Source organism: Varroa jacobsoni, unplaced genomic scaffold, assembly GCF_002532875.2.
Source record: "Varroa jacobsoni isolate VJ856 unplaced genomic scaffold, vjacob_1.0 contig00851, whole genome shotgun sequence".
NCBI lineage: Eukaryota > Metazoa > Arthropoda > Arachnida > Mesostigmata > Varroidae > Varroa > Varroa jacobsoni.
Window position 1 is genome coordinate 35,195 of NW_019214540.1, and position 19,559 is coordinate 54,753.

Genomic DNA, 19,559 nt, shown 5'->3' on the forward strand with positions numbered 1-19,559 from the left:
GACATATGTAGCTTAACCTTGAGCTCACGTGAAATTATAGCCTACATTAAGGATATGCAGGGACTTACATATATTTATATATGTATTTATGATAGATGGCCAGGGACGCAGTTTCTCAGTGCGCGTGTCGACGTTAAATCACGCAGGGAAAATGAAGGAAGTTTTTTGTGGGTCAGCATACGTATTATACTTGTGTACGTTTGCACACATTTGTTGCCCACGCAAAGCGTTTAGAAGAAAAAAATGCAGGAAAAATGTATGTTAGGCAAGTCTGTTTGAGATTTTTACATTTACTTTTTTATTTTTTTACGACTACGATCAACTTTTTTTTATTTAGCGTTTTTAGTTATTTTAGTAGATAAACCAGCTCTCGGAACTACTCCTTTTAGGTATATCATCAAGAAACTGTCCTCTCAGGAATCTAAGAAAAGTGGGTATTGACCACAATGAGCTCCGCGCCTTTTTCCGTTGGTAAGGTAAACTGCTAATGGAAATGCTCGCGCTTGTAAAAATAGGACTCCCTTTAATTAAAACACCTGTCGACCAATGATAGTTATATAGCATAGTTATATATGATAGCTCATAGTTGGTCTTGGTTCAATTAATCGTATAGAGACCCGCGTTGCGTTTAGCTCGGTAGTCATTGCAAGTTTAATGTCACAGCTTCACTCTAGGGGAGTTACTATATTGTCTTGATATACCCCTTGGTGTATAGGTGAATTGCTAGAATGGATTAGTATCAAACTATGACAGGAACGTCAGTAAGAGGTTTTTACTATTGACATTTTATGCCAATTTGAATTGAAAAGTAGAACGAAGGTACACTAACTAACAGGCCGTTGAGTGGAACGGGCGCTGCGATAAACAACTCAACACAAAATCCCCTTTCGTATTTGGCACGATTCAATCTTACCGACAGAGGCGTTGTTACTGTGGCCAGATACACCTCGAGGTGCCGACACGAGTGCCCCGACTACAGCCAGCATCAAGAAAAGTTAGGCTGATTACTGAGCTGTCCACGCACTAAGGGTCAGCTGTTGTATTGGTCCGTTTCGACTATAATCTCCGTGGGTTACGTAAGGCACAAACGGCAAAAAGCCATTGGTACGCCGGGATATCTAGTACAACGCTGGATATGCTGAAGCTAGAACTAGAATTGCAGGTTTTAATTACGCTAGCTAAACGTACTACATAATGACTGAAAGGCAGTACATCCTGGTGACGAATAATGCTGAGCTTCACAGCCCAAAATTAAATTATCACACTTCTAAATGGTAAGGGTACCGTGAATGCGTAGCGTAAAGTATTTCTTTTTCGTTGAATTTTAATACAACGACTGTTAAAAAATAGCTTTTTTGATTTCGCATGTCTTTCTTGTCAAGATGCCCGTCGTAATTTTGGCGCCTACTGTCGAAAAACCTTCATTTTAATCAAGCTCTAATTTTTAGTATGCTTAATTGCCAATGCATGTAGCCTTGGCCTGGAATCGACTCGTTTAATACAAACAACAAAATAGGAATAGGATACCCAAACCCAAATTATGGCCACTTCTTAAAGGGCTCTCTCCTAGGGCTATTTGCACTTTAACAAATCCGCCTTTATTTGTTGGCGCATAGCGAAGCCAAGGAGTCCACGCCGACATATATATTGTGTCAAACATTTGCCTCTGTCCAATCTTACCGTACATTTGCCTTGTACCTTTTTGCAAACATGGAACGCGTTAAACAATGTGTCATTATCGTCCTTTCCTATTAATGCCGTTTCATACATTTATCGATAAAACCCCAGACGAATCCCGTCAGACCCCACAGGACATCAAGTGAAAACAAGTTCTCAATGCTGTACCTAGAAGGCGTACATAGAGAGAATAAATGGAAGTGCTAGCTTAATTTAAAGAAAAAATACGCCTCGTAACGCTAGCGCGCAGATGACACTGAGTTCTTTGTTGTTTTTTTCATTCCTTAAATGAGAGACACCTATAACGTCTCGGAACGTATATGCAATAAAGGAATCGTGGGACTGATTAAAGATTATATTCCACAAAAGAATCCATATCAAGTAGTATTTCCTGACACGCCTTCGGCTTTCCTTTTCGACCAGCATGCTTGCTTAACCAAACCATTTTCGCTAAAATCGTCTTGCGTTCAACATGGTCACCTGAAACTCTTCGGGTGTATACATTCGCGTATCACCACTACAGCCATTGGTACGCTGTCGAAGTTTTTTTTCTAATCTTCAATTCCAACCGCCAGTGGCTACTTGCTACAAACGTACACGTCTGTCTCTTACCGTCTGTGCCGTAAGCCTCGTAATCTGTTTAAAGCTCCGAGTCAATCTTTTGAAGCAACCCTGTTGTCCGCGCAGGACGCTATAGCACTCCTTATTCAATGGCGCCGCCGTGTCACCAGCGTATCGTCATCATAGAGCTAGTTGGCTGGCCTGTAACCATGGCTTGCTTGCCATCTCTCGTAAACAACGCTGAAATCACCTAATTCTTTAGCGTCCCGTTTCGACAATTGCTGTAAGTGAGACCCATCATTTTAAGCGCCTGGAAGCTTGCTGTGGCGTTTGCGTTGTCAAATAGCTACGCCTGCTGAAAAATTGTATCTGGACATTTGCGATGACTGGAGGTCATCATTCTAATTCGTTAATAAGCTAGCGTTTTCTTTTGATTCTTTTTGATGTGATACCTCTGCTATGCGATCTACCGGTAAATAGTGCAAGCAGCCAAACTCGTAGGCATTTTGTTCTTTTCGTTACAAAGTAGCTGGGCCCCGACTATGTGCTGTGGCACTCGTCACTCCATAAAGTTCACTATATACATACGTGTCTGATTATTTTAGATATATTATAACATGTATTCGTTTAAGTGTTTATAAATGCGGCCTATAAACGCTCGTAATGTACCGCCTCAATGGAAGAACAACCTCTACCCCTTGAAATTTAGTCTAGCAAAAAAATGGAACATTTTGGTGTTTAGCAGAGTTACCCTTGGGTGTACACACCTTCCTTGCAAATTAGCCTGACTAAAATATGACTTATAGTTTAAAGTTATATTAATGTTGTCTAATTTATATTAGTGTAGTATAATTGTCTATAGGATAGTCGCTATTCAGCTCCAATTTGAGCGCTTAATATTCTTTCGTTTTCAGGAACCCGTATCCTGACGCTTAATGGAACGCTTGTGATAACCTATTCAATTCGGATTGTAGCGTTTAGTTTCGAATGTATAATATATTCCTCCTGCTGTTCAAGGGGTGTGCTTAGGCCGCAAAGTTCGCGGCACGGACAAAAAAGGTCCGGCAAGGTTTGCTGCTTCTTTACGATAGAGGAAATGATGACTACTCGTATGGCGATAGACAACACATTCAAGAACGCGAAAGGTTTCATTTGATTTAGCTACTATACCACACCAGATTTTTATATGGAATATATAGCATATAGTTTTTATATGGAAAGGATCTAGCGTTTAAATTTAAAAATACACAGTGAACTTTATCGCTAAAAGACAGTCACGTGTGACAGAGGAACACAGTTCCTCTGAAGAGGTCGTTACGTAAGCGATGTAACTGTTATGCGCGCTCGGAGCAGTCAAGGGGAACCTAGAAGACGCGTGCAGTTGTCCAAGTCTAATTAAATGTCTAATTAGAAGAATATCGGCGATAGAATGGAAATAATAACTATAATCTGTAAAACGATTCAACCTTCAATAGGGCCTAAATTCTTATTAGAATGCTACGCATGCTATGTTTATGATCCTAAAGCAACTGTTAAATAGCTCTGTAGCTTTTTTATAGTGAGCCTGGTTATAAGCTTCTAGGATTATTCACATGATAATAACCGGTTTATAGATTTGGTTTATAGACCGGATTTATAGAGAATGAAGATCTATGTTTGCCTGAAATTTTGGTCATATGGCCATGGGACATAAAATCCCGTCGGCAAAAATGTTACATTTATGATACGAATTTGAAGTTTTCATTATAACGGCCCGACAAAACAAGAATGCTCATGATGAGGCAGACTAGATCGAGTTGTGTGACTACATATATATCGTATTTGTAGGTAGAATACCGTGAGTCGCAGAAAATACCAGATCGCCTAATCGCTGAGCTGCGACGAATTTGAAAACCCTCAATAGGTCCTCCATATAAAGACGCAATACAATAAAACGCAAATCGGTTAAAACGGGAACGACCATGCGAGCCTATTGACCGCTGCGACACTTCGAGAATAATTAGCTCCTTATTAAACTAGATAAAGATATGCCCAAGTTTAGAGATACGTTTCACAACGGCCAAGTCTCGAATCAAGTGAAAATCTCAAAAGAGGATAGATGCTATATTATACTCGGTCGATAACATCGTTCAAAGTGGTACTCGGTAAGAGTACCGGACGGTTTGTCCTCGCAACGTTAAGAGAATATTTTGTCAAAGACAACTTCCGCCAACAACTACAAAAACAGGATGTTGTGTGCAATAAACGTACACTTCGCCAATTGTGAACACATTCAACAAGGAGGTACTCCCGCGTCACTGAAGAATACATTTTACGGACAGGAACCACAAAGCCTCTTGCAACACCTCGAGTACGCCCCCTGAGCATTAATATTTAAGCTAATTGTGCGCAGTATACACCGTCATAAAATCTGTTATGGCCATGTACACTGGGCTAGACAGCAGTGAACACACTTGTATCTAGGGGATATATATATGCTCTTTTATATGTGCCTATATATTGTCCTTAATATAGGGAGCGAATACTGTTGCGTCTTGATTAGTGCTAAATTTACTCTTATAAACTGCTAAATATGACCAGTGGGAACCTATACACTGAACGTTCTCGGCAGGTTGGGAAAATAGAACCTGTGCAAGGGGTGAATAGGGTAAATTTTAGGAAGATTGGTGTTTGAGTAACATTTGTAGGGACATACTTACGAGTGTTCACCATATAAAAACTCGCAAAAAGGCCGCGGAGGAGAAAATGGCCTCCCCCATAGTCTCATATGGTGTTTTCCCTCTACGAAAGCTACATTTTTCACTCAAATGAGCTATTTGTCGGTATCAGTCGCTTAACGTTGGAAAATTTTCGTCATCTCATAGCACTGTACAGATGCATCGCGAAGGCGCCGAATAGTCGATAGAGTCTTTCAGCTGGATGGCGTAATGGGCCCCATGTCTGATCCTTTGGGAAGAAGATTTGCTCTTACTACTTTGGTCCTCCACACGACTTTTGAATGCGTAAAAGCCCTGAGAACGGCTGGGCGGACGAGTTATCTCTCAGCGACAGGTACAGCATACAAAATGAGGAAGCTTTTCGTGAGGACTGGAACGTACTTGCATTGGATAGAAAATTAATTGCTTCTTCTCTACTGCACATTTCGATCGACCTTGTACATGTCGGTCCTGCATTTACTACGCGCAGCTTGCGACTATAGAAAGTTCTGTCTCTGCAATACTATGTGACTGACTTTCAGCTAAAAGCTAAATCGTTTATGTTCAGGTATAACACTCTTACAATATCTGGATTTCTTCTTGCAGTGTATCTAAGCAGACAAATTAAGTCTAGCTACGTAATTCCATTAAAGTTGCGTGAACTCTGATCAGAAAGGGTACAAAAACGCCAGTGCTTTTTTGTCGCAACATTTGGATTCTTTTAGAACAGATCAAATCGATGTGTTACTTTGCCTGAATAAAAACTGTATTTTGACACGCTACTACGACAAAGGCCAATAGATTAGAGCACTGTTCTTTGAACGCACACCGGCTGCTTCACAACCCCGCTGTGTGTCGGATGCCTCTGGCAAGTGCTATATTTACTTTTAAAATCCTCTTTTCTATTAAATATTACTTTAATTACGTTTTTTTCTATAATAGTTTAATTTACTTTTAAAGTCGCAACCCGAAAACTGGGTTCTGCCCAGTATCCAGAGGCTTGAGAAGTCACGACGTTACTTAAACAACGTTTACGACTTGCAGGGCTGGTTCAGGGAAGCGTCTCTATTTCTGTAAAGGAGGCGATAGCAGTTCCGCATAAAAAAAATATGGTCTATCTTACATTATGGCCGATAAATTCTGTTAATACCCTATCTGAGCGTTTTCGAGCGATACATATAACACTTTTTCTTCATCCTGAGCTCGCTCAGGATAGGGAACGGAGTAAAAATAACGTTGGCTTTTGTTAAAAACGGTAGACATTCTACGTGGCTAGTTTCAAGAGGCCTTATGCTAGATTTGAAGTACACTCAAGTTTCTAATGTTAATCGTTCAGGCTAAATATCGAACTCTAATTTAGGTGTTTGACATCGTGAAAAATGGAACGTATTGCAAGGGATCCTTCGTAAAGGCCCTTGCATGACAACTGACGTCCGAATGCAGAAGTTAAATAATTGAATAGCTAAAATTAAATAAATAGTGAGCAATGATCTCATTTCCTAACGATTTCTCAAGCAAATGATTGTTGCACATTTATTACACCCACGGCCAAGAGGTGATTATGTCATCCTTTTAATTTGATGTAGAAAACTAACAACAATGCGAAGGGCCATATCACGTCGAGCATAAATTCAATATTGTTGCGACGACGTCACGTAACTTATTCTTGGTAACGACTGCTAAAACGGAACGATCGAAATTTCTCTTATAGCTCAAAATACTGTTTATAATAGGCAGGAGAAAAAATTGGCGTCTAAACAGCAGTTCGGGCCCACTTTCCTCAGTAGTTAATTATCCTTGACTCTATTCTAATATATGGTAGAACACAGCGTAAAATATCTTCCTATCGTCCAAAAATGGCTACCATAGTTAGACGTCAATCGTCGCATCGACATGATGACTCGCTCGTCACGTGAAGTTCGCCGCACGTGGCATATTACGAATCATGGCATCGAATCAGTGACGTACGACGGACTTTTGCACTACAAGATAGGACCGTATCTCTTCTATTATCCGTGATTAAGGCTCTTTGTAGATATTGGCAATGGTTAGCTGTAATAGCACGCAATAACCATCAAGTGTTAGCGAATTCTCAAAAAACTCTTTGCCCTACAAGTTCCGACAGCGCTTAATATCCAACTGTAAAAAAAGCAGTTCTGTTTATGCCTAACCTAAACGAAGAGCCTAATTTTGTGAATCAAACTCTTTTTTGTAAACAATGATTAGGTACTGTTCTCGCTTGTAGCCACTTTATATACTCGCAAATCTGTTGATAAGGGAACAGTGAATAATTCTCACATCTGGCCGTCCATCGGCACTTCATTGTACTACTCCCGATTTACAATGGTCTCTGCTTCCCTGCAGCTCCCTTGAGGCAGTATTAATGATAGCCATGACGCCTTCCCTCCCCCCCCCCTCTTTCCCAAAGTAAACTGCCGCCTGTCTGACGCGGGAAGTTCAAGCTCACAACAGTTCGGTTCGGCCACGTTTTACCCGGGGGCTGCTCGCCCTTACTGTATCACACCCACCCCTAATATACGAAGAGCCGTTATATACACGGAAGCCGAGTGTTGCGTCAAGTAGCGTTGTCAACTTACCTAAAACCTTAGGCTCAAATACAACCTGCGGTACTGACGGCTATGCAAGTCGGTTTTAACCGCAACAACGTTTATATTTAAGTTTCCTGCTCCGTTGCTATGCCAGATACACTAGCTTTATGAGTAATGGCTAGTGTTCGCCACTTCATTATTTAAAAGCATAACCACAACTCCGCATATGCCTCGAGTCGCCTGTATATATATATATATATGGTATGTAGATGTATTACGTATGGAATCTATGCATATCTAGTCGACGCAACGTAGCGTCTAAATCTAGATTCATTATAAACTGGATATTACATTTATGGACTGGAATTGTTTTGTTCCCTAAACCCTGTGACAACTACATCGAAGTGGGTTAGAGTAAATCTTCTGAAAGAGAATCAGCAACACTTCTGTTGTATCTGTTCTGAAGCAATCTCGCATATTTTGGCAACAGTATGCGTAAGAGCTATATTAGCTTAGGTAGACAGATCTGTATCGATACTATTCGAACATATCTCCTAATTACCATGTCAATCCTGATTTCAATTAGTAGAACAAAGACGTCTGGACATTGGTTTTTTGTGCCGCTGTCGAGGTCGAGGTCAGCTGTTTAAACAAAATTTCAATCATTCTTATCCAACTCGTAAATGTTCCCTTCTTCCTTCGACCCTATAACGATACACGATTGACGATCCGTTGTAACCTCAGAATAGTGATAATCACCTGCATCGAAAATAGGTACTCTATAGAACTATGTTCAGTGGCAAATTATTGCGATGTACCGGATCAAGGCATTGGCCATTTTGCAATTGGGAACTTGAGCAATGTTATATCCAACGGGTTGCGTCCGTCATTTAATCGTTGATTAGCTTATCTACAACTGGACAAGAAACTTCGCCTGCGGTAGCCTTCAATAGCTGCTGGAATGACAGCGACAGGAATGGGTAATGCTGGCTGCTGTTGACCCACAGTGCTTTAGGCGCAACTTAGGCAAATCTCCTTCGATGCGTGAATATATATGTTACACTAGGTAATGAAATACTTTTTCTAATGTGCTGTTTGGCCTGTACAGGTACCTGTTAGCAATTACTAGTCGCAGGAATATAATATATGATACAGTATAATAAGGTTAAGAAATAATGAGAAATGGACGCGAAAGTCAACTCTTCGGGTCTACTATTGTTATTGCAGTAAATAAAACGCTGTATGTTCAAATGATATCAGCAATACTATGTCTATATATATAAAATTTTAAAGCAGTAGAGTCCGAAACCGGTTTGTCGGAACGTCTTTGAATAGATTTACATTTTAATTCCTGTTTCTTGTGGATGTCTCTGAAGAAGCATACCTACACAGGATTACCGCAATGATTTTGCTCGTTTCTCATTTGTCAACTGTGGTAGAAGACTATTCGCACCACGTCGTTATATCTACGTTACAATTTCTTCGGAGAATTTCGCTCATTGACGATTCTCTGCGGGAGTATATTTACTGTATCAGTCTGCGTCATAACGTACAGCCGGTTTGGGTACTTTCTTAGATACTTAGTTGAATAACGTTGCAAGACACATTCATTGAACCGCTTCCCTTTTCTATGGGCGCCATTGTGACTTTACTAGAGACCTGCAAGCGAACAAGCCGAGACTCAACATGGACGGCAAGACAAGGCAGTACGTCCGTGCAGCAGAGGGGCACTGGCTGTCATGCTCGACGGATCGTCGGACGGAAACCACTAACTGTGGAATAACGGGGTCGAAAAGCAAATAGCGCATGGGGCTGTTAGGCTGTGAGCTGAATGCCGTTGGTACCCACGAAGGCTATTGTATGACACCATATAAGGAAAAAGCAAAGTTGTCCAGATGTTCTAGGTAATTAAAATTGTCTGAAGTGTGTGATACACTAATGACTAAATGTATTATGTACCCAAACATTTTTTAGTTTCAGTTTGTCATTTACTGCCTAAGGGATTTCCGTCTAAATTATTGGTGAACTGCCGTTTCGGAACTTTCAGTATTAAGCAGCAACAGCAACTTTGATAGTACTTAAGGAAAAAAAGAAAATATTTTCCTACTTCAACGTTAATTTTGGTAACCTATCACAAAAGCATCATGGTGACAGGTAAGAATAAATTTGATTGATTATACTACCTGAGGATTATGCTATTATTCTTTAAAGAGAGACCAGTGTTTAGAATTAAACAGGGTCGGATCATATGATCAAATGGAGTTTTCATTCTCTTTAGGTGATTCCTGCAAAATATGATTTCCCGTCACCAAACGCTTGCCAAAGTAAACGCGTACTTGTTCCTGCATTTGCAACCAACGAGAAAAAGTTCCATTTACAGAGCACAAGCATTTCTCCGTAGAAATCTCTATTAACGATCAGACTATTACACCGTAGAACAGGTCCATCACCATCGGAGAACCTATACTGACCTATCTTGCAGCTTGCTGCACTTTCGTACTAACGTAAAACGTCGATAGCGCCCCGTTTCTTTTCAGAAGATATCATATACGCATCTTTATGAGTGAATATATGGGTAGCTGAAATATAGAAACACAAGGCCTATGCGGCAAGTGTTACACTGCTGATCATAAAAATCAATAATATCATTTATAAGTCAGAAGCTTGAATGCAGTCAATCGGCAACGCAAGCCCAGGTAAGAACTTGAAGCCTTGAAGTGAATCGTTTTTTTGCAAGACACAGAACACAGTCCAATCGTCAAGCCTTGTATCAACATACACTAAAGCAAATAACTAATTATATTTTGGTAGAATACTGTATAATTTCTTGGACGAGCCTATTATTGTAAATTTCGTGCCTGGGAAGTCTGTTCTATTGATCGAGCGCCATCGAAATCGTTCGCTGCCGCTCGATTACCTGTAAAACTGCCAGCTCGATAAACGAAAAAATTCCTTTTTCTAGCCGTACACTCGCAAAACCCACTCGTCTGTATACACGAGGTCCTAGCGCCATATATTTTTAGCTATAATGATAATAGGATATTTGGAAATTCGCCGGCGTATTTTTAGGTAGATTGTGGACTAGAAAATTTTTCGGTTAAGGATTCAAAAACACGTATATTAACAGCAAGGAACATTAGCAAATATACGGTTGACTTTAGAATATGCGCTACGGTGTCACAGAAGTTAATCTTATAATATTAAGTTGGCCAATCTAAGTGGATAGAACAATCAGTCTCTGCTGAAATAGTGTTTACAGGAAATCGATAATACTGGTATCCACGCTAATTCATCGTTTTTTTTTTTTTTTTTTTTTCTTTCGATAATGTTTACAACCAACGACTGCATTCAATTTAAGAGAAGATAAATCCTCGTAATTAGACATGCCTTCTATACAAATATAAGTATAGAAAGGCTACTCTGTTACTTATCTAAACAACTTTTCTGAGACAATAATGCTCGTAAGACCCATGCCTTTAACCAATTATCGCAGAACTTACGGTTTTTGTAAGTTTAGCATATGTTTTTGTCGCTATCGATCGTAATAGCATAAGCTCAATAGGTAGTGGGTAAAGTTACCTCACTCACCTAAAAATATATCTCACATCGCAATAGCAGCAGAAGAAATCCATTTCACACAATAAAAATGTGTGCTAACTGTAGTAAAAATCATACTCCGAATAAGCTACTTACAGCTGTCTGACCTAAAAACTATCAAGATTTAGAGATTTAATGTAGTCTCACCAAGTTGATATGAACTTATCTAAAATTTCATCATCTAATTTACCTCGAACCATGTTGATCGTATAAAACTGTTAGTTATTTACTATCCAATAACTAATCTGGTAGCTACATCAGGATTTTTCCACGAACAATTTTGCTGTCCTCGATAACAGCGTACGACTTTCACGTTAGGATCCCTTCACAGCGAGATCTGCGTTGAGCTGCCAATTTTCGCTGGGCTTTGTTATATCCGTGTTACTTTTCCCATGACTCCACACATAACCACATGTATTGGGACTGGCATATTCGGGCTTTATTTTCATTTTAGATCATTTTATTTTTCAACTAGAACCTATCCTAAACCCATTCCCACTGGGTATACGTTCGTATCTCGCAAGCTCGCCAGCGTCTGCGAACTAGATCGCTTCCATTTCACTATTCTGTTAATGGAGCAACTATCTATAACTTGAACTCATCACTAGACCTCTTAACTATGCTTGCTACTGGTCTGAACGCTGGCTGGCTGGCTGGCTGGCTGTCTAAATGTTAGATAACTTACGGTAGCTAGTAGGCAGTAGTCGGACGGTTTTTTGTGACCTGAGAAATTTCAGCTCCTACAGTTGAGGTCTCTCCCCCTCCTTAAAAGGTGTCTAGTAGCCAATTAAACACTGCGAAAAAAAAAAAAAAACAAATACATTTATGCAAAAATCTATAAAGGGGATCTTTTTTCATAGGAGCCTACTGGTTTATCTTGTGTAGATGGTCAAATAAATCTATAGGTGAGACAAAATTCGCTTGTCATAATAATAGTGCCAACATTATACCATGTTAATAACAATAATTCCATCACGAAATCAAGGAGGACCGTGTGTATTATGTAACCGTGGTCAGTTTCGTTGCGTGAAACTGACCTAGTGTGTTAAGTCTATATCTATATATATATATATCGCGTCGTAGCATTATACGTAATTTGCGCTTGACGCTCTTCCCGCTTGAGTCGTTATGCAAGCACGTGCTCAGAACACAAAAAATAGCCGCAAGTATTCCTTCGTCAAAATGTCCTATTAGAAAAAATGTCCATGTCAACAAAAATCCACCATGCTGCCATTATATGGACAGATTTCTACTACCAAAATCTTAGATACTATAACAAGCTTAAAGCCGTTGATAAAGAGCGTTATGTAAATAGTCGTTGAGTAATGCTATATATAATTCCTAAGAATACTTCAGTAATGTATCACATTTTAAATGAGTAAAAAATGATTGTTTTGAAGACAGTAAGAGACATCCTACGCAACTGCAACTTACGAAAATAAAAAAACAGGAAAAGTAGCGAAATAAACAAACTCCAATGGGTACCTTTATTATTCGTGTCGAAACGTGGACCAAAAGGCCGGAATTATTGAACAATCACGACATTATTCAGGCCCAAAGGCTCGAAAACGGAAGACGATGCTGCTGGAAACACGATATGATTCAACATTTCGCCATGATGAAAAAAATAATGTGAGAGCATAGAACACTTATACGCATGCATTATTGGACAATGATAATAATAATAATAATCTGGGTATTTTGTATTATTTAGTCATCTGCTATGCACACGCTAGTATGATTTATTTTTTTTTTTAATTACTGCACTAAATTAATTTTTTTCTAATTATTCTGTGCATTCGGTTACACGTACATAATTCAATTTAAGTTTAAGCGTTTACTGTCGTTGTATTTACTTGAAAGTTATATGTAAATGTTGTTGAGGGTATGAACGTGTCAATTTATCATAGTTTTCTATCTTCCATGAGCCCTTCGTAATTTAGCTGCCTACTGCACGCTGCGTCTCTCCTTTATACTATAGTTACATTTGATATTTAGATCTTTATTTTTTTAAAGGTTCGGCGTGCTAGAACGATACAGGCTAACTGACATTTTTACTTTCATAAACATCATATGTGTACTAGCATAACATTTCGGACACGGATACGTCCTCGCGCAACTGTTGACCACAAACCCACAAACCGCACTTAACCCCCCAAATCCCCCACCCCACCCCACCCCACCCCAATAGCAAAACAGATGGACAAGATAAAATATGAGTTATAGTGCTCAGGTTAAACGTGTTACAATTCGTATTGAATCATTTGTAAAATTACATCTATTATGGGTTTTACACTGTCGCAAATGAGACGTGTCCCGTAAGGTTAGAAATGTCACCGCGGGAACGAGCAGCAAGGCTATGGGGTAACAACTCGTACATATATAGAGCATCGATGAAAGCAATAATGATCGCAGTTATAGGACAAAAAAAATGCTCAGGTAAACGCCGTCTGCGCATCCTCCGCAGGCGACAGTACCTACGAAGGGTACTGTATGGCTCGGATAGACGAAGGAATCAGATAAGGTTTAAATGGGTAAAATAGCGGAAAATACGAACATCACCTTTTCTCTCCTTGTGATTCTCAGTAACTTCAAGTAACAGTATTCTCGTAGGTTACACATTTAAATGACTTTATTCCTGCAGATTATGTACATTGCGTCTGTTTATCATAGTGCATACGTATCTTAGGGGTTCTTTTTTTTTTCATTAGTTGTGGTGTAGTGCGTAAAGCACACAGTACACCCTGACTAATGACCAATGGCAGTATTGGTGAGTGTTTGCCAAAATGTTTTTTTTATATTTAACATATAAAACAACGACGGTACAGAAAGTCTATTTTTGATCAGTTTGTAGTATCACCGAAACGTTAACAAAATGCCCCTAGTGATGCGACTACTGGCGACCAAATAAGCACACAGGAGCATAAATTGACGAGTTCTGCCTATCAAATCTCTTTTCTTCAGTTTGTAATTATATGATGTAATCATATTTGATGAGTCGATGTTATCAATGTCGTAATAGTCGTTGAGATCCATCGCCTTCCCTACAACCCACTGTCATAAGAGCAAGAGGCCTTAATAGCACTTTAAAAATTCTTTCTTCACTGACATGTGATAAGACTAATTCAGCTTCAAGCACCAAGAATCCGAAATCATATGGTTTCTTCAAAAAGCCCCGCTGCATAAATGTAGTCTTCACACAACAGGTACTAGCCTTTGTAAGGTTACGGTAATTGTTGTCATTATACGAAGCGGCTGACTGCGTCGTTTCGGCTCAAAAATCATGCTTCAATTATTATATACAGTGTGTATCATGTAGATACTACATATATTCGGTTTTCAAATGTTTGTAGTTTTCTGTATATGTGTATATACCTATATATATATATATATATATATATATATATAAACCTCCACAAACCTGTATTCCCTATTAGCCTCGTAGTAAAGTGAGGTTGAGCTGATACAATCGTTGCGTTTGCGTACAGTAGACACTTCTATTTGCATACTTATCTCCATATATACAAAAATGTCTTTCGTATTATATTGAATAACCCCTATTCAACACAACATATTGCTTTTTGCTTGTCAAAGTTCCTTTGAGCTAAGGTTCAGCAACAAGCAATGCTAAGATGCTCAAACGGAACTTCAAACGTAAACAAAATTTAGTACAAATGTATGCGTCTCATCTTCAATTAATTCCGTTCTATTTTTATCAATTGAATTAAGACGATTTCACATAAGCACGAAAATGGACGGATTGCTACCGTGAAGGTTGGACATAGAACCCCGTTGTGCTGTTTGCCATGCAACTGTGCCATTAGCACGTCGCTTATGTGCCTGACATGGCATCATGCTTATTTTACTTAAACCATTACTACTGATCTGTTTGGAAGAAGCTAATGCGATCTATTTTCGTTAGAAGCACTCGTGTAGTCAGTCTCGTAGATAGATACTGCTCAGGTGAACTAGCCCCACCTTTACTGGCAGACCACCAAGGAAAATATGAAATCCGGACCGGAAGTTAAGTAGGTTGTAGAGGGAAGGGAGGCGAATGATAGTGCAAGTGGGCGGCAACAAACAGTGAAGAAAACGCTAGCATAGCCACTAGAGAAGAGTTGAGGGAAAACAGCCTTCCACTGCTACGAATCCCAGTACACTTCCGTTTGAAATTGATTAATTCAGTTCATTAATTACCCAGACAATGTCGAGTGCCAGCAGAAGATCGTGCTGAAACTATTAATACGTCAGCACCGCTACGAGGCAGACACTGTCAGGCAGGCAACAACGATGGCCTTATATTTTCTCTGAAATAACATCGCGACAGCAATAACAGCAGCAGAGGGGCCTGATATGTCCAGCAGCACTTTCTTTCGCCTATTTTACCACCCCCTATCTACCGAAAATCCCAACCTAATTCTAACTGACCGTCAATGTGGGACAACGTTGCTACCCCGAAATTCCGTGCGTACCGCTATGTTGACTATTATCGATCATTCTGTATATATATTCACAAAAAAAATCTACTCGAATCATCAATTCCTACCCCTACCGCAACTGCCAGAACATACCTCTATCTAAAGCGAAACACAGCGACGAGCAGATCAGACTCTGTGTTGGCCGATCTCGTAGCCGCTGACAGAATGTTGGAGACTTCGTGACGCGTTAGGCTAATGCCATTACCTGGTTCCACGCTGTCGATGCTTTTGTTCGACATGTGTGATCATCGCTGATGTTGTATGTAACTGTAAAACATTGCAAAAACCCTTTGTTCATTTTGGTGTAGGCTGACGACAAGGATCTTTCTCTATACATATCCTGAAGCGAGGATGCTGGTGGATTCGATTCATTTCTGTTCATAAAAAAAAAAAAAAAAAAAAGATTAAATCTAAAAATCTGTGAACCCAACGTAAAATTAACTATATAAACGTTAGAGCACGAGTAAAAGTTGTCCTTGAAGCCTGAGTATACCCAATATTTGTTGTCGTTAGTAGCTTTTGGACAAATAACCTAGATTAAATTATGGCGACTCCTTCCGCAAACCCACTAGAACGTTTAAACATGATCTGATACACTGACCCTTGCGACAGCTGTATTTAGTATGGTGTCCAAAATGAATGTAAGGCGAGACCGTTATCGTAGGAGGCGATTATAGATTTTATCTCTTTTTTGCAACAATCTTCCGACAACAGCGAAATAGATAAAAAAACAAAAAAAAAAAGTGTGGAAGAGTACGTTTTCTTTTAATTGATTCGAAATCGTTCCCTTACTTTTATTCAATTTTTTGTCAGCTAAACATCAGACCTGCGCGCTTGAATCCCAGCTGGCCAAATTTTTGGGCTACCACAGGATTCAGGCCAGCAACCTTCAACTTCGCAGTCTACGACTCAGCCCCAAAAATGAGCTTACTGCAGTAGTGGTATTTCTATGTTGTTTTCTGTGTTCATGTAACTGCATTGATTCACTTCCTCAAAAGGTTTCATGGTGGATTACGTTGCTTTATGCATTTGCGCCAGCCAATTTTAACTTACCTTAGAGCTCAAGCAATAGCCACATTGTAGATTGCTTGCGAACTTCACGCTAGATAATTGACAACAATAATTGCGTTACTGTCTGACGCACCCATATACTTTTTGCGGTGGCTCGTTTTTCCTCCCAGTCCAGATTTACTTCTAGTTCAAAAGTTAATTTGCTGAACCCCACCACGTGCACTGATCAGCGATTCAGGTGGAACTGGAATCACCTAAAGCTATCGCATGAGACCTACATTTTACTCATGCTTATGTCGAATCCGTCTGCTGCGGTCGGTGTACGAGTGGTTGTACACAGGCATACACATGTACACCCTAGTGCTTTCGCGTAATTGCATTAACGATTCACCGTAATTACACAAACGATATGCTGCCTTGTTTTTTTTTACCCAAAACTCAGTAAAAACCTATTAATCTTTCAAACCTTCGAATATGTAATCATAACATTTTAGTTAAGTAACCGGTCTTAGATGATAAATTAATATGTTATGACGTGTTAGAATTTAATTAATACAAGCAAAATCAGTAATTCGGACAATTATTCCTCTTTGAAGAACCTTAAAAATTGTCTGATGAAAGAGTTCGCTATTATCGGGGGAAGGGGTAACGGGGGTATGCTTTTCCTAATATACGTTAGTTTCAATACGTAAAAGCGGATGTAAATGTTTATTGAGTTTGTCTAGCACTATTAAAGAAACGGTAGCCACCCGTCGTTTTTTGTAAAAATGCCGGAAGTTTACCCTAATAGTTAGTGTTTAGTAGTAGCAGATTGTTGTCGCTACCTATTTCTTGTTATCTGCAATATGGTAGTTATCAAACGCTTGATTCCGATTTGCTTATAATAGCCTACTTACAGGAGAAATCGTAAGCTGTTAATACGCCAATGATAAATATGCGCGATAAGGCTGAGTGTCGTGAAGTCCGCTAATTTCAGACGGTTCTAATAGCTAAAAATTTAGAGGTCCGAAGCAATCCGATTCCTCGCGGGCCGAGTAACCTAAATTTGAAGCGCAAGGCACCACCTCACATGTTTTTTCCATTGCAGTGTCCATCTGTAATTTTTTCTAGTGCTATCTTATTTTCACGTTTTACCATCACTACGCATCATTCATGCGCTTTCCAAGAAATATTATATTTACATTATAACGATACGTTACACTTCGTAACATACAGTTACGTGTGAACGGTACGAAATACACGATATACTGCTTTTCATTCGGGGTTAACGATTACTGGCATTTTTTTCTATCAGTTCGCTTACATTTACAGTAACGTTCCTTTCAGAAATGACGTCTTACACTGCTATGGGACAGTTTAAAGGTTCGCAATACGCAATACGTTGAGAGAAGGCGATAGAATACGTGGCATATGTGCTGTCCTTAGAACTTTCGTTTGCCCCACCTGGTATATTCTGCTGAAGGAACTTCTTTACTACTGCTATACTGTTAGCATGTTAAATAAATAAGTTGATATCACAGTCAGATCAGGCCTGCAGAAATAACGGCCACGGTGAAAGGCTTCGCCCCGATTCCAAACGACCGTGTCCTTGCACTTGATCAACGCAGTTAGCGAGGTAGTCCGTTGATTGCGTATATCACATATCTATCATCTAATCATAACAAGGCATTACAAACCACTTAGTGGTTTTAACCTTACATTACCGGCGATTCCAATGGATTCCTCTAAATTTTAGTGTCGTCGTAGATAGATACGACTCAAAACCTACCATGTTATTCTCACTCACTAATGTTGGCTATGCGCGATAAAGATGTACGCCAGTTTACTAGATATCTTACGGCAACGGGACATCTACCCTTAACAATAGAGCGCAGACATTCTAACAAAATACGCTACCTTTTAGAATTTGAAGACTAAAGCAGCAACAATGTACTACGGGCTCGCTTTCCATTAGGTTTGCTTTTTTAGACAAAGATGTTTTGTAGGACTTTCGTATGTAAGCCCGTCTACGCTAACACAAGTTAGAGCAAAATAACGTAGCTTCAGTAGGCAAATATCTGCCCAAAATCCTCTTAGCCATGCAGCCCACTATGCATCGGTTTTCATCAGAAGTTTGATTTACCATCCGGAAATCGAATAATCCCAATGTTTCAATGGTTTTCTACCACGGTTTTTAGGCCACAGTTTTGTAACGGGAGTTTTACTAAGTCCTTGTACTAAAGTAGCCAACAATTCCACTAGCTTACTGCGTAGGCCCAAGGACAACCTGAGAAGTCTACACAACAAGCTCATCGTCGACATTTTGCCAGTATTATTTCATATACTCCGAGAACCTACTAGCCAATAGTAATTTACATAGCGAGCGCCTCTGTACATCAGCCATGAAGAGGTGGACGGATCCGCACTAGTCGGTTTACGTCTGTGGGCAGAAGATGGATAGGTGCGGAACTTCTCAACGGAGAGACTTAGGGAAACCACGGAGCATAACACAATGAAAAAATCAACTACAACGTAGGACAAATTTATTCTAAATACTTCGTGCGGACATTAAAAAGCGAGCTTAACGTGTGGCAAAACTTCAAGAGTTACCAGAAATTTGAAAGGCAGTCGTCTCTTCACCCAAAAATCAAACGGGAATAAGACCCGAGTTTTCACAACGTTCAAATTATACGTCACTCAGACCAAACCTCCGATTTTTCTACCCCTGAGCCTTTTTTGCAAAAACAAGAAGAGACACTTAGTCGCTAGACAGATAGAAACCGAACACGTGATTGCTATTGCTTGAAACGTACTTCGTTTTGTCTTCGCCTTCAAATGATCGAATTTTGCAGATAGGATAGAGACTGTAAGGAAACGCGGTTGCTCACGTCGGTACACGGCAGACTGTGAAAAATGGGAACGCATACAAACAAACAAGAATTAACCCAGGCTACAAGAAGTGATTATTGGACTTCTTCTGGATTATGTAACGAAAAAAAACCATCATTCTC

At 39.7% G+C, this 19,559-nt stretch overlaps 1 long non-coding RNA gene across 1 annotated transcript; it reads right to left on the reverse strand.

The window, feature by feature from the left end:
* Positions 1-5,877: 5,877 nt before the first annotated feature.
* Positions 5,878-7,706, reverse strand: LOC147751965 (uncharacterized). The gene is made up of 3 exons (XR_015315420.1): positions 7,532-7,706; positions 6,799-6,986; positions 5,878-6,005 (listed from the first exon to the last, which is right to left on the reverse strand). It is a non-coding gene; the product is annotated as an uncharacterized LOC147751965 (long non-coding RNA).
* Between the last annotated feature and the right edge of the window lie 11,853 nt (positions 7,707-19,559).